The 15,092-nt window shown below is 44.1% G+C and overlaps 1 protein-coding gene across 2 annotated transcripts in view; it reads right to left on the bottom strand.

The window, feature by feature from the left end:
* The window catches only part of LOC135432793 (uncharacterized), a 45,470-nt gene extending 30,664 nt beyond the window's left edge, over positions 1–14,806 (bottom strand). For both annotated transcript variants that reach the window (XR_010436965.1, XM_064688624.1), the window contains exon 1: positions 12,769–14,806. The gene's annotated coding sequence lies outside the window, so the exon portion shown is untranslated. The remainder of the gene's footprint in view (positions 1–12,768) is intronic.
* Positions 14,807–15,092: the final 286 nt, after the last annotated feature.

The raw sequence follows: 15,092 nt of genomic DNA, 5'->3' as shown, positions 1-15,092 counted from the left end.
ATTAATTCCGTGCTGTTAGCAGAGGCTGCTACGCAGTCTAATCGAAAAGCAAGTGAAAACAAGGGTCTCCTCTCCTCCACCCCGGCCGCAACTACAATAACTTCTTCGGGTGAAGTGGGCGTGGCTGGTAAGAAAACATGTTTAGGGCGGCAGAGGCGTACCCTCCCCCACCAACCAACACGACAGTCGACACAAATCTTTGCACATAAAACAATTAGCAGGCAAGTAGAGGGGGCGGCTTATGTGGATTAGTGTGGGGGGAGTATGCATGTGTGTATGTGGTGTGCGTGGAATGTGTCTAGAAACAAATGACAATCCTGCAGTCGAAATTAGTCTGCCTTATAACACCACACACTCTCTCTCACACACACACGAACACACATTGTTTTCTTTTTTGTTGTTTTTGCGTTGCGAAAGTCTAAATTTATGAATATTAAATGAGAAAAAGCAAAGCTCGGCCCGGCATAATTTATAGCACATGCAAATGCCTCATATATCAACGAGTCCGTGAAGTCATAAACTAGAGACCAGAGAGAACTGACCACTGGCCAACGGTCAACAAGGATAACACAATGTCAAGCTGGGTCGGGCACAAGCCAAAGCCAAAGACAAAGACAAACAATTTCCAATCGCAAGCAAAATATTTTCCATGACATTAATGGCCGAATGCCCAAAAACCAGTCCAAACACAATTTAAGGCGCACATTTGTACACATGTGTGTATCTAGTCTTAAATATATATTCTTGTATTTTTGTTTTGTCAGGCAAAAAGTGATAATAACAGCTAACAGCAAGGACAGCTGGGGGAGTATGGTTGAATGGGGAATGTCATCGTGCTGCCTGCTTGGCTGCCAAAACAATAGATTAACGCTCATCCTGCCTTTGGGGTCAGAAGCAAAATTGGGAAAAGGTCAACCAAACAGCCAACTAATAGAGAAATTGCCCAAGCGTGTAAGCCAAGGAAATTGCAAAATATATGTATGTTTTGATATACGCACTTGTTATCAAATCATGCAGCTGTTCTTCAAGAGATCCAATTAGTTGCCTAACAGAGCAGTTAGATATGAGCATGGAAAAATCAAATTTAGTTTATAAATACTCTTTATGCGAGGTGCAAGAAATACCTATCCAAAGAAATAAACAGATTTACCTATTTAAGCAAGACAGAAACAAACGAGGAAATGTTATAATTAAGGCAAAATATATCGCCAGTCCTAGCCAATAATTAATATAAGTAGACTTAAATAAAAAGGCAGAAGAAAAATCAAGTTCAAGTTCCAATAATTATTGCTCAGAGTTCGTAACTACCAAAGTTCTTAAAGTTAATCAAGCCCGGACAATATATCAAACGGCCAACTCATTCAAAGGCCGTAAAAACTTCAGTTGACTGGCTTCAATTAAATTATAGGCAAATAAATTTATATAAATATATTTTGTCGGTCTAAGAAACGCTTTTTAAGCTCGTAAAACAAGCAAAAGCCAACTAAATAAACCAAAAGCAGTCAACAATATTGGCTGAGAAAACGTCAACAACAACGACAACAGCAACAGTAACAACAACAACAACAACAACAACGATGATGACGATGAGGAAAATTGCCATCAACTTTAATTGAGTTGAAGGCAGAAGGCAGGCAATACAAGCGGAGACAAATATCTACAGAGACTTGCAAACACCAAAGAGAGGAAGGATGAGGGCAAAGGCGGAGACAGGAGCTGAGCTTAAGCGGAAGGAATTTTAGCAAATTAGATTGTTTTCCACTTGAGTTCGTTTTAACGCTTTCGAGTCGCGCCAAGGAGACACAGTTGGACTTTGGTAGCCGGAGTTGTAGTCCAAGTGGAAATCGGCCTTTGGAGTTGCTTGTCTGTAATCTGCTCCCCCAATGCTCCATTCGGTTACACTTCAAGCCACCCACAAAATAGCTAAAACAACAACAACAACTGAGAGGAGCACATAGCCAGTTTCCGTTCCGTTCGCTGGCACAATCATCACTCACTCGGTCGGCAGAAAATTGATGATAATAATCGCACGTAGCGGGGCAGCGGTAACTGCAGTGGGTGCGGATGGGACGGGGGCCATTGGCAACTGGGGAAACGCTTTGATGGTCAGGGCCAAGCCGGCACGCTAATGCTAGCGACTGACATAAAGCACAGTGGCCCCATTCCAGCTGATGCACAGCAGCTGTTCCCGCTCCTCCGCCAGGCGGAGGAACACCTTACGTCAGCGCATCGTTAAAGCGGTCGCTCAATGACATTGTCGGTGATGGTGCGTGGATTGAGCACAGAGTCAGGAGCAGGACCCAACTCCTCCAGCTATTCGCAGACTCTCAAACTTCAATCCCCCAATGCCTCTACGTGGGCTGCGCTTGTTCTCGGTCTTTTTTATCACAACGACAAAAAAAATGACGCGAATTTATCTCTATTACAGTTAGCTGCTGTTGCCATGGCACGCCCGCCCCCCACTATGCAGACGCGCCCATCATTTGTATTGTTGACATGTTGTGGGGCGTGCCAGGCAGCCAGGCAAGCAGCCAGCCATGTGATATGGCAGATACGCATTCGAGTCGACAGCTGAGCGGCTGAAGCTAAGCGCGTTGGACTGTTTTCCGCCTAAAATGATTGATGGCCAGGCCAATGCTCCACTTTAAAATGGCCAAAACGAAAAAAAAGATACATTAAATAACGGCGCAAATTGCAGAGCAAACAAAATGGCAGCGATTCGACATTTGCGAGATAAGTCAAGCTGGCTTGTAGGCAATAATAGAGCGAGGACGAGCCAAGCTGAATATATATTGATAGGGATTCAAGCCTCTATGCTATGTGCTGGAAGTTTTTCCCATGATATACTACGCTTCTATAGTTTTTAGTCTCGTATTTTAATGCTTTATGTAGCTTGATAGCTTTCTTTCTTTCTCTACGTAAACCCACCGAAGACAGAAAATTTCCACATTCCTGTCGGCTGACGATGAATCAACATAAACAATTTTCCCGAAATGTAAATATCATAAAAGATTGTTAACATTAACTGTCTAATTTGTTGTCATTTCGGCAGTCGGCGTCACGTTTAAGAGCTTCTTCAGTAGACAGCGGACAGCAGATAGCAATAAGGCGGCAAAGGCCTGCAGCGATTCTGTCGCGAACTCCCCTCATCTAAAGACAACAGCAACAAAAACTGGAAACGTGTTTGGGAGACCCGCACGCTAATAACTCGCTTTTGACGTTGGTTAAATTAATGACAGACGAAATCATTTTAGCTAACTTAAATCACATAAAAGCAGCTGAGGTAGCCGTTCGGGACGAGGCCAAATGCCAGCAGACACTTAAATTTTGGACAAACATTAATAAGCTGTGGGCTTTTAAGAGTGCTGCCACCGCCACCGCCACCACACTGCCCCACCACGCCGCACCGCTGCATGCATAATTTGCTGTCCAACGGTTTCCACTAAAAGTTTTCACGAGTGACGAGAGAGTGAAGAGAAAGAGCTACTACCGTTGTCTGCTGCTGCCTTCTTCTACTTGGCTCGTTTTTCTAGATGCTTTTTGCACCCTGGCTATGAGAATGAATTTGAAATGGAGACGACATGAAAAACCTTTTATCTAAAAGTGCGCCACTCTCTAGAACCGAAAGATGTCTGTATTAGCCAGCGACTGCAACTGGAAATTAAGCGGCAGACAGGGCAGCCAAGCACAGTCTCTAAACGAAGAGCCACCAAAAAGGCAACTACTGAAACACTCGGCCGCTCAATAATTTGTGGTTGCATTCGGGAACAAATAAGAACCAGAAGGTAGAAAAAAAAAATAACCAAAAACAATGAAAAAAACCCAAGCCATCGAGATGGCCGAAAAAACGTAGCAACCTCCACGTCAAGTATTTTGTTGTTGTGGCCAGCCGCTAATTTAGTTACTAACGCCCGCCTGCCCTCAGCGCAACCATCATGTACCTGCGGTTAGACCAAACCAAACCAGACCAGAGCAGAGCAGAGTAGAGCAGAACCGAGCAGACCAGAGTAGACCAGGCGCGACCTGACCAGAAACCGAATGCAGTTAACTGTTTGTGTCTGATGGAAAATGGGTAGAGCCGCCGCCGCTGATGATGATGGCTAATTAGTTGAGCAGTACCCCTGCCCCCTATGCTGCCCCCGCCCCTGCTTTGGTTTTCAAACATATTATCGCTTCACCCGAACAAATATCTTCATTTCTTAATAGCTCCACACTTTCATGGCTCGCCGTCCCATGGTCTGCCCGAATGTCCCATTGTTGACTGAAAATTGCTGCACATTAAATGGCAAATAAACTTACAAAAAGAAAAAACTATATATATATGGTGGCTATATACATATAAAAAAGCGCCGCTTGATTTCTGGTTTTTTGAACTCTTCTGTTTCAACCGCAATTTAATTGGTCTAATAAAAGTTGAAAAATTTTTAATGCTAACGTGCACACATTTGGTGGGCAATCTACATTAATCAGCATTGGGAAAAGTTCAGCAGACAAAAACCAACAAATGGCCAAAACAGCAACAACAACAAATACTGAATATAAATATACATAGTATGTGTGTTTACTATATCATGTTTATATGGATATGTACATATATATGTGCGTCTCTTTGCATTACGTTAATTACGAAATGTCCGTTTGTGGTTTTTGGGGTTTGTAGCAGAGACAACCAAAAAATCAGCTTAATATATCAGCGTATAAAGGCGTGAAAATGTCGTTTTTCATTTACATTTTTTTATCGTTTAATTATTTTTACTCCCTTTGGTAGATAGATGCACAGGCTTATTTTATTTAAATTTGAGTAAATTATAAGCTATACTTTAAGTTCGTTTCGTAATTCATTTCAAAAGTCTAGCAAAAGTGTTTGTCGAGTGCACTTGATGGAAATGATACCCAATCAAAATTCAAAGCACTTCTATGTACATATTTGAAGGGTTTTCCATTTGCTTTATCCTTCCACTCCCAACTTTAAGGGCCTGCCACACCTGATCCTCATTTTGTTGCGCTGGAAATATATTCCCTTACACATTTCCTATCCTTTTTCAAGGGCTTCCACTTCATTTTGGCAACCGCAAATTTCTGAAACTAAACGAATTTTCTAATATGCAAAGCATATAACATTTCCTCACACAACTAGCACCTGTCTGAAATTAAATGCCGACTTCAACGCCTGACCACAGCCTCGCCCCCTTTCCGCCGTGAGACGTGAGTCTGTTTGTTTTAATTTTAAACAAGCATTTTGGGGCCCGACGCATAAGCCGCAAAGTCGCAAAGTTGCACCCACGCCACAGGACACGCTGCCAGGTTCAAGTCGGAGTCCGAGTGGTAAAGCCAAAAAGCAGCCTTTGGCAAATGATGCGTGAAATTCAATACAGCAACCGAGGGTATCGGTGCGTGGCTGGGGGGCAAAGGGATTGCCTTGGTTTGGGTTCGGTCTTAGATTTAGGTTTTGGGGTTTGCTATTCCGTTTAATGTAAACACAAGACCACAGACAGCATTAAGCGGCTTGCTGGCAGGATCAAATGCGTGTGTGTGTGTGTGTGTGCTGAAATGAACTCAAGGATATGGACACACGCATGCACACATGCACACACAAGACACAACTGAAGAAGTAGCTGTAGGAGGGGTCGCCTGACTAAGTGTTTCTTGAGTTTGGCTGTTTGTTTTTCGCTTCCTCGATGTGTGAAAAGGCATCAAATGGCGTTAAAAATGTTTAAGTACAAACACACACACGCATACGCACACACACTCGCCGTACATTTATACACATGTCAGAGCCATGGCGAAATACTGGCTGAGGGTTGCGGGTTTCGCTTTTTGGATTCAGGTTCAGTTTCTGCCTCTGCATCTGAGTGCGACTCGGGGCTCTGTGTCTCGCCGTCTCTCGGCCGGGGCATATAAATTCCATTGATTGTCGCCAGCCGTTTTGTATGACAAGTTGGAAGTGTTGTTGTCCTCTCCTGTTGTTGTTGTTGTTGCTGTTGCTGTTGTCTGTGCCTTTTGTGTTGTTGCGTCTGTTGTATGACTTCTGTGCTTGCCACGCCCTGCCTTGCCTTGGCCTGCTCTGGCAGTGCCACTGCCACTCACCTGCCAGCGAGTGTCGCGTCGCGTCGCCCGCATGTCACATAAACCGCAGCAACAGCAGCCCCCGACGTCTTCAGCCAAGCCCTCACCCCTGCTTTGCGCACTCCTCCTCTGCTCAAGTGAAGTGTGAAGCGGAAACCAAACAAAAGCCGCCTAAGACAAACTGCAGGTACACAACACCCGGCCTCAAAGCAGCTTCAGCAGTTCCACTTCCACTTCTGGCCACGGCTCCGTCTTCAACTGCGGCTACGACTTCAGCTCCAGCTCCAGCTCCAGCTGCTGCCTACCTTTGGCATAAGCAAATTTTAATATGCATATACAATGACATTCCGCAGTTTCTTGTGGCGATTCTCGAACTGAGAATTGCTTCAATCTACGGCGCTTGCTTTTCTCACTTTTAGTTCGGTTCGGTTCGGTTTAGCTTGGTCTTGTTTTGTTTGCATTGTCATAAAACAAAAAGCGAACAAGAAAAATCTCAGCGGAAAAGAGCTGCAAACACTCGCAAGTTTGGTCTTTTGTCCGGCAAATAGGTACCTTTTTCACACCTCCATTTGCAGCTCTCCCTGCCATCACTTGCCGTACAGCTTTTTCTTGTATTTTTTTTTGTTTTTCACACAACTTTTTACGCTCCACAAACTATTCCAAAAAAATTTTTCGGCGCCTGCTCGCCCAACGGACACCCCTCTGTCGGCCTTTTATTTGAGTTTTCGCTGCTTACTTAACAACTTGTCGCCTCAACTCGCAGTTACCCCCGTCCCAAGCCCCCCTCAACATCCATGCGCTTTGGTAGGCGCATGCGAAAAAATTGCTGCCATGTCCTTTGGGCAAAAGCATAAAAAGTTGACACGGGCCGCAGTTTGCTTCAGTTTTTTCTTATTTTATTTTTTGACGGTTTTGTTGTTGGCCTTTTTTGCATAACTGGCTACAAATTTCTTTGCTGCTCTCCGTGCCAAGTTTGTAAGCAAACACGTTGACGCTTGGACGCGGGAGGGTGGGCATCAGCAGAAGGGTCTGTCGTGAGGGAAACTAATTTTTAGACACGCGCTGAACGTTTTGCAATTTTTTTATTCTTTTGTTGTTTACTGAGTGACTTGCAAAATGTGTTAAAGGTTGAGAATTTGGTGGTAGGTGGTAAATATAAAAATGAGCAGATAAAAAATACATAACGAATTATTAAATAAATTTTAAATGTGCAGTGAAGCAGATCATTTGAGGGGTTATTTAAGGTTACTTTTATATGTTAAAGAAAATTCGCACATAAAAGCCAAACAAAACAGTTATTTTGATATTCTGTCGGTTATTTTAGCAAATATTTTCTAATGCACATTTACAAAGCTCTATTTGAGCTAAAAACCACAAACATAATAGTTGTATTTACACACGTTCCCACATTTTATGTTTGTCTCGTAATGTTTAGCACCGAAAATAGTTTTTACAAATCTTTACACAACTTTGTTACCAACCCCAAGCTGCATAGAAGCCAGAAATTTGAAACCCAACATGTAGCTCACACCCAACACACACATGGCCAGCCATCACGTAGCTGGGTTTTCAACCTGTTATCCTTTTTGCCTCAACAAAAAAAGAGGAAAAATGCCAATCTCCTTTTAAGCTGTTGAACAAAAACTTTCACTTTGTTGCAGAACAGCTTTGGGATGAGAACGAACGATCAACACCAGAAGTTTAGCACAGGCAACAATAACGAAATAATAAAAAAAAAAGAGAGAAAAGTTCTAAAAAGTTCCTGTATTAAGTCCATTTAACCCGCCATTGAACTTTACGCCTCAACAGCCACCTAATGCAAAAAAAGAAAAAAGAACACAAGAGGGGTAGAAAATCTACGCAAAACCAACAAAAAACTAGCAAGTTCTTAAAAACTTGCCACAGGCAACAACAAAGAAAATGAGCAGTGTGAAAAAGAGCAGGAGCTCCAGAGAGGAATGCAGACAGAAGGGCAAGGAGAGAGAGAGGGAGAGTGAGTAACAGGCAAATGGACAAGAATGGAAAATGAAATGGAAAAGTTTGTGCCAACAATTTTGGCCAACAAAAAAAATTCAATAAAATAACGCTTTCGTCTGAGCGGAGCTGAGCAACAGAGGAAAACTAAAAAACTTTTGCCTGGCTGAGGACAATTTTCATGAAATTTGCCCTGCCACGCCCAAGCGCTGAACCGCCCCCCAGCGGCATTAAAGTTTAACAATAGAAGTTGGCGCGTGTGTCGCCATACAGAGAAAACCTCAAAAGTATTCCAAGGGGAGCGAGCGGGGCAAAGAACGTGGCCAGAACTTGGGCACACTATTTGTACGTAAAACAGATCTATTGTAGTTGTTGCCATTGTTGTTGTTGTTGTTGCTCGTCTGTGCCTGCGTTTATTCTGCTTACAGTTAAATAGATAAACATTTTAGCTGAAACAGTTGCAAGCGGATGCAGGAGGCGAATCTGTAGAGACTCTAAGGAACAAACATTTTGACTGAACCGTGCTGAGGAGGTTCTGGGGCTTGCAGCTGGGTGGCAGCCACAATGTACGGCTCTCTCTCTATCTCGCTCTCGCTGGATGCATATTTTTTCCAGGGAAAAGAAAATGGCGCCTGTGCATATGCTTCGATATGTATGAGCAGGGGCTCAACAAAAGGGGGATTGTGATTGGCTTTATAGAATGCGATATATAAAGGTGAACGCATTACGAATAGCTCATTACAATAAGCATTAGATTAGGGGCACAGTTATCATCTTATGGCCTGTGCTAAGCCAACCCCTTTTGCAGGCGCCACTGCTCGTAACGCACAACTAACTATTATCAGAAGATAAATGCCAGTCCCTCGCATAACTAAGACTTATCCAAAGACAACGAGGACGCTGCTGCAGCTGCTGCTGCTGCTGCAGAACAAAACTGCTAAGCCGACAGCCAGCCAGCCAGGCAGCCAGGATAAGGCCATGGTTTTACAAAAAGGAGGAAAAACTGGCAGCAGTGGCAGCAACCTGCATGATGCCTGCTCCACTTGCTGGGGCGCGTTGATAGTGGCATCTGCTGCATGTTGAAGCCAGTTGAGGCGATGCCATAACGGCGCCTTGGAATTTTAATAGAGCAAATTTCAGTGCAAAAATGCGTAGCGAAGTGGCCCGACTCGAGTTTTTTTTTCTTCGCCCGCCCCCACCCAAAGCTGGTAATAAAACTTCCAAATGAAGTTAAGCAAACTTTTTAAATGCCTGCCTAGGCGTGGCATGTGCTGAGAAGAAAGAAGAGCATGTCTTGAGCTCGGCGTGAATTAGGGATGAAACGGAACTAAATTTTATTTGCAGAAGCAAACTGGACAACAACTCGTAATCAAGACAATATATTTAATGAAAATCGCCTCAGTTTTGATAAGATTGTGTTTTTATGCAATAACTAGAAAACGAATTTACTTTGCAATTTTAAACTTATTTGGCCGCATTAGGAAATAGCATTAAAGGCGGTTTTAAATAGCGTTTTATATGTATTTTGATGTCCCGCAGGGGCGTGGACCTACGCACTTGTAATGCGGCCAACGACAAAGCCAAAGGAGGCACCGAAATGATGATGATGACGCCTACTCCAAGATTCCAGCTCGCCCTCTCTGTGCACGCCCACGCGCAGATACATAGCTGCAGAGATGGCCGAGGCTTCATCTTCATCCGAATGCTTGGCGCAAAATGCTAAATGGCCCCAAAGGACCTGGCGCTGTGTAAGGACACAGCTCGGCCAGCTTTTTGCAAATTTACGATTATGATTATTACAAGTCAACGTTTTTTTCTTCAACTTCTTGTTCTCCATTTACTTGCCGAGGGTTGGCCAAGTGGACTGTATATGCGTATGCGTGTGTGTATTTGTGGGTGTGTGGGTGGTTGCTTCGTAGGTGTATTCGCAGTTTGGCATTTGGACAGCTGCTCCGGGAAAGAAGTGCAAAGAATGCGTCAAAGTATTTTAGCACTTTAGCAGGGGGCAGCTGCCGGTCGACCGACAAGGCTAACAAAATGTACAACAAAACTTGTGCCAAAGTTATTACAACTCCAGGCGGTAGTTGGCTGCGGGATGCTGAAGGGGTGAGGGGGCCGCCTTGTCTTACCACGTCTTGGCGGTAAGAGACATTGACCTCCAGCAGCAGCCCTTGGAAGTCTCGCAAATTCCATGGGGCATAATAAACGTAAGATAAAAGTCAAAAAGGGACAAAAATTATATAATAAACTGTACGCCAAGTGAAATTATTGTATTTTCTTGTGGCACGTTAAGAGTTGTTGGCTGTTGGGCGGGGGGCGTCGCTGCTCGTCAATTTGATGTAACTACAATAAAATTTTGATGTGCAGCAGTTGCTCTGCGCGATGTTGAGTACATGTTGCCCTGTGCAAGAAAGTGGCATGAAATATTTGCCAGAGACAACGAAAAATGTCGAATTCTAAATAATTAAAATATAATTCAGTTAAAACAAAAGCATCTAGCACAAAAATTGTTTTAATTTGATTGAAAACTTTATGGCAATTTCATGTTCTGACGTCAAGACTTGCATAGCTCTGGATTTAAGCATATTCCTACACTCCGGGCTCATATTTCAAAGAACTGCCGGGACATAGAGTATTCAATAACTGTCATGGTTTAGTTGAATGTTTGCCCAAAACTTTGTTATGCGAGACATTTTACATTTTGATATCGCGCAGGCACTCGAAAAAGTTTAGCTGGATACTGTGTGGCTGCTCTTTCTCTCCGAGGCTGGGCCAGGGGCTGGGCTTTGGACACACCTATATATATATATACACACACACCCGCACACACACACACACTGGCACACACATAAATAAAAGGTATAACAATAACTCAGCAATGCTGCAGAGCGCGCTGGTGCTTATCAAGTTGGGCGCATCGAATTCAGAGTACAACAAAAAGAATGAAATAAAAAAATGAAAATAAAAATACCAACAGAAAATACCAAATCATAAAAGCATGACGACGAGCAATTTACAAAAAGCCAAACACCGAGGGAGAGTGAGATTCAAATCAAGAACGTGCGCCTTTCTGGCAAGAACCCGCAAGAACCCGAACCAAACGTGGCCAGGGCTCAATCTCAGTCGAACTAAGTAGGCAACTACTTATGGCCTATAGTAAGTATATTTTAGCTGCGTTTGTAAAAACAACAACTTAATGATTAATGATGCGCCTCCTTTGTCTGCGGCGCATTTCACTTTTCTCAGCTGCTGTGGCCACTGTGGCAACTTGGCCATGTTAACGCTTCAATTGAGAGAACTGAGAACTGTGAATTGAGAATTGAAATTGTTTGAAGTATTTTTTTTTTGTTTTTTTTTTCATCATCATTTTTAACTTGAGCTTTGATTGCTTGCGCACTTGTGTGCTGTTGTTGTAGGAATATTTTCCAATTTTCCAGCCGCTTTCTAAGCGCTGCGCAGTAATCACTTTGTCATTGCCATCATTTTTCAGCATCAATTGTTGCAGCAGCGCGGCATAAATTCACTTTTCAGACACACACACGCACACACAAGCACACACACTCAGGCTCCATATGGGCTGTCTAATGGAATTGAGAGATACAGACAGATAGACAGACTGTGGACTGGGAGCCCAGCCAAGTTGTCTGTGTTTGCCCTTTTGGGAGAGCGCGAGTTGCTGCAGCGCCCTGTCAGACGATTGTCCAAGTGCGCATATGGACAACAAGTCGATAGGTTTCGTCTCTCTGTTTGAAGTGGACTTCCCTGGAATTGGCTCTGAAATGCCACATTCAAAGCTCCGCCCGGCCCAGCGCCTTTCATGTGCACCGCCAGACCGATCAGCCAGATCAGATAGAACAGAACAGACCCAACCAGACGCAGTCAGCATCTGCCAAACTTATCCAAAGAACAAAAGATCAAAGCTGAACTTATGGATCTGTCTAACAAGACCAAGAAGTGCCTGCTTATTGCTGTGCATAATCGAAAATGTTACGCTAAATGCAATTGCATCGATCCGTGATCCGTGAGCCATAATGGGAGCGTGCAACGAATTGTGGTACGCAAATGTTGGGGCAACTTAGCGCCTAGTTATGAAGCCAGCCTCTGACAGCAGATTGATCTATCTATATCGCTCTCGTTCGCTCTCTCTCTCTCTAATTGGCATCCTGCAGAGTGAATTGATGAAAACTCTTTAAAAATAACTTCAGCTAGGAACAAGAAAAGATTTGCTTTCCGAGAAAATTAAGAGTTCTGAGGGGAGCTCAGTACATAAAAAGGGAAAACAAATTTGGGAAAACAAGAAGAATATGTAAAGAAGCAACTTAACATTAACCATTTTCAAATTATGAAACTAAGAAACAATTCATTGCAATAAAAAAGTCTTTACACTAACCCAGCTTTGTCTGAGTTATACAAAAAAAAAAAAAAATAGAAAATTCTTTTAAGAGTGCGAACAGAAGCACATTTGCAAAACTGATTTTGATATTACAATAATAACAATAACAATAATTTAATGAAACATTTAAATGTCATATCAACTACGGATATTGCTCCTAACTCCATAATAATAATTCCAGATTTGTAGACTAAGAAGTCCGTTCTATAACAACGTTCTATCATAAGACTTATAATTTCGATATGCTCTTTAATCTATAAATAGAACCCACAATAACAGTACTTCCAGCCCACTTCGTAGCTGCACTTGCAGCGAATCAAGTACGTTAAACTCACCTGTTTTGAATGTGTTGCTGTGTGAAGCGGTGCCAATTAGCCACTTGCCTTATGCCAATTGGAATGTTCACCTGTCGACGCGTCGATTCGTCTCGTTTCGTCCTTTCCTTCGGTTGCGGTGCGAGGCGTAAACGTAATCCAAGACCTGGTTGCACTTGGCTTAGCTGCTGCTGCTGCTGTTGTTGTTGTAGTTGTTATTACAAGGATAACGGTAATTAAACCGCAGGCTGGCCCGTACACGGGGTCGCCATTGCATGCCTTGCACAAAATGTTGTTGTTGTTGTTAGCGTTGTTTTTGTTGTTGGCGTTGGTTGTCGTTAGGTTATTGGCCGCGCCGCTTAGCTTGACACTTTTCAAACTTTTTCTTTTGGTTAGTTAAACAACTTTTTGCCAGCACTTGGCAGAGACACACACACCTGCACACACACACATATATACATAAACGTATACATATATGCATGCACATATATATAGATGCACTTCCAGTATGCGCTAATTTTTTGCTGCTTTGCTTGCTTTACACTTTTTGCTTGGTCTGCGTTGTAAATCTTTGCGCGTTGTTGTTGTTTTAAAGAAATTCTTTTGCTCAATGGCAAAATGTTTGGACGACGTCTTCGTCGGCTGATTTTTCTTGGTTTTTTTATTTTTATTTGTTGTTGTTTTTTTGCCGGATCTGACTCTGTGAGGCTCTTGGCCCAAGCTCCACTCAGCTCGGCTCGCGGTGTGGCGCTCGCTCTGGCTCTGACTGCGACTGCGACTGTGGCGGCTGCTCTTCCGCAGAAACAAGCTTCCAAGCAGGTTGCACTGTTGCAAGCAGGATAGGAGGGCGCGCCTGCTATGTTGCAGCGAGGCGGGGCAGCTGGGACGGCAGCGACGGCGGCGGCGGCGGCGGTGGCGGCAGTAGTTACAGCTACAATCTGCAATCTGTTTGTGGCATTAAATCAGTGAACCAAGACGCGCAGCCAGATTTGTTTATGCGGCCGCAGCGTTTCCAGCCAACTTGCAACTTGCCTCGTTGCAAGCGATGCAAATTTGTATAACAAATCAGCACTTACAGCTCAATTAACGCGAATTTCGGCACAAGCACACACACAAGCACACACACACGCACACACACTCACTGAGATCACATAGATCGCAAACAATATTCTGGGATTGCAGTGGGTTTCGGTATACGGTATACTGTACACGGGTACGGCTACGGGATACGGGATACGGTTCCGGATACGGATACTCACACGCGCCTGGGCTCTTGAATGGCTTTTGTTGTTATTGTTGCCCAATATCAATATCTAGCTGAATGCTAATCGCTGTTGTTGTTGTTATTATTTTTGTTGTTTGTTGTTGTTATTGTTATTGTGGTACGCGCGCCGCTGTTTTGGGTCGCTACGTTCCGAACCGGTTATAAAATTGTTATTTTTCGTATTATATTATCCGGCTTTCAGTACCGCACGCCTCGACGATTCAGAGTGAACAGAACAAGTTGCGAGTTCGAGCCGCGACTTCGGCGTCGACGCTTCGTTTGGCCACTCAATGCAGATACGTTTGCCGCATCAAGGCGCTGCGATACAAACACAGGCGGGCATTCAACTCGAACATGTTGCGACCATAAAGCGGAACGTTGGCACACTGAAACACTCAAACAACACTCGCAGGCTTTGAGTGCTTATGCGACACGAATTGAATATGTGAGTGTGGCAGTGAGTGGAGTCCAATTGGACTAGCAGGCGGCAACTCGGTCAGGTGTTAGAGCCGTGACCGCTGCTGCTGATGCTGCTGCTGTTGCTGTTGCTGCCGCGTCTAATTGTGAATGATTTATGTGGGTCGGTCGCAGCGAGCGCAATTCTCTGGCCGCAAGAAGAAAGTGAGCTGCAACCACAGCCGGAACGAACTTTGGATGCAGCAGCTCCCAATTGAAATAAATCTTTATGCGCAGATGAAAATATGCAGAGAGCCGGCAGCAAAAAATCCTTGTAGGTCATTGCCTTGGTCAAAAACAAAGGACACTAGCAAATGAGCTGGCACCCAAATCCCAACCAACGAGTTGCAGCTCCAGCGCACAATGACTCAGCTGATTGCGCGTGCGAGTGTCTGGCGAGTCGCGTAGGCGTCCACTGGGAGCTGGCCACAGGGGCAGGCAGGCGGGCGGGTAGGTAGGCGGGCAGGCGGGCGCCTACCTGCCAGGCTACTCGAGTGCACCTGTTTTGTTATGCAAAGTTTACCGGCTCTTTCAGGTGGCAACCATAGAATATTCAATGCGGAAAAAGGACGCAAAACCCCGTGCATTTCATCTGGTCTAATGTGCAAAGTTGATAGTTGGATGT

Source organism: Drosophila montana, unplaced genomic scaffold, assembly GCF_035044405.1.
Source record: "Drosophila montana isolate Dmon_TW-CO22-7 unplaced genomic scaffold, ASM3504440v1 contig_3213_1, whole genome shotgun sequence".
Lineage (NCBI taxonomy): Eukaryota > Metazoa > Arthropoda > Insecta > Diptera > Drosophilidae > Drosophila > Drosophila montana.
Note: the sequence above shows the minus strand (reverse complement) of the source record. Positions and strands in the feature narration are given on the sequence as shown.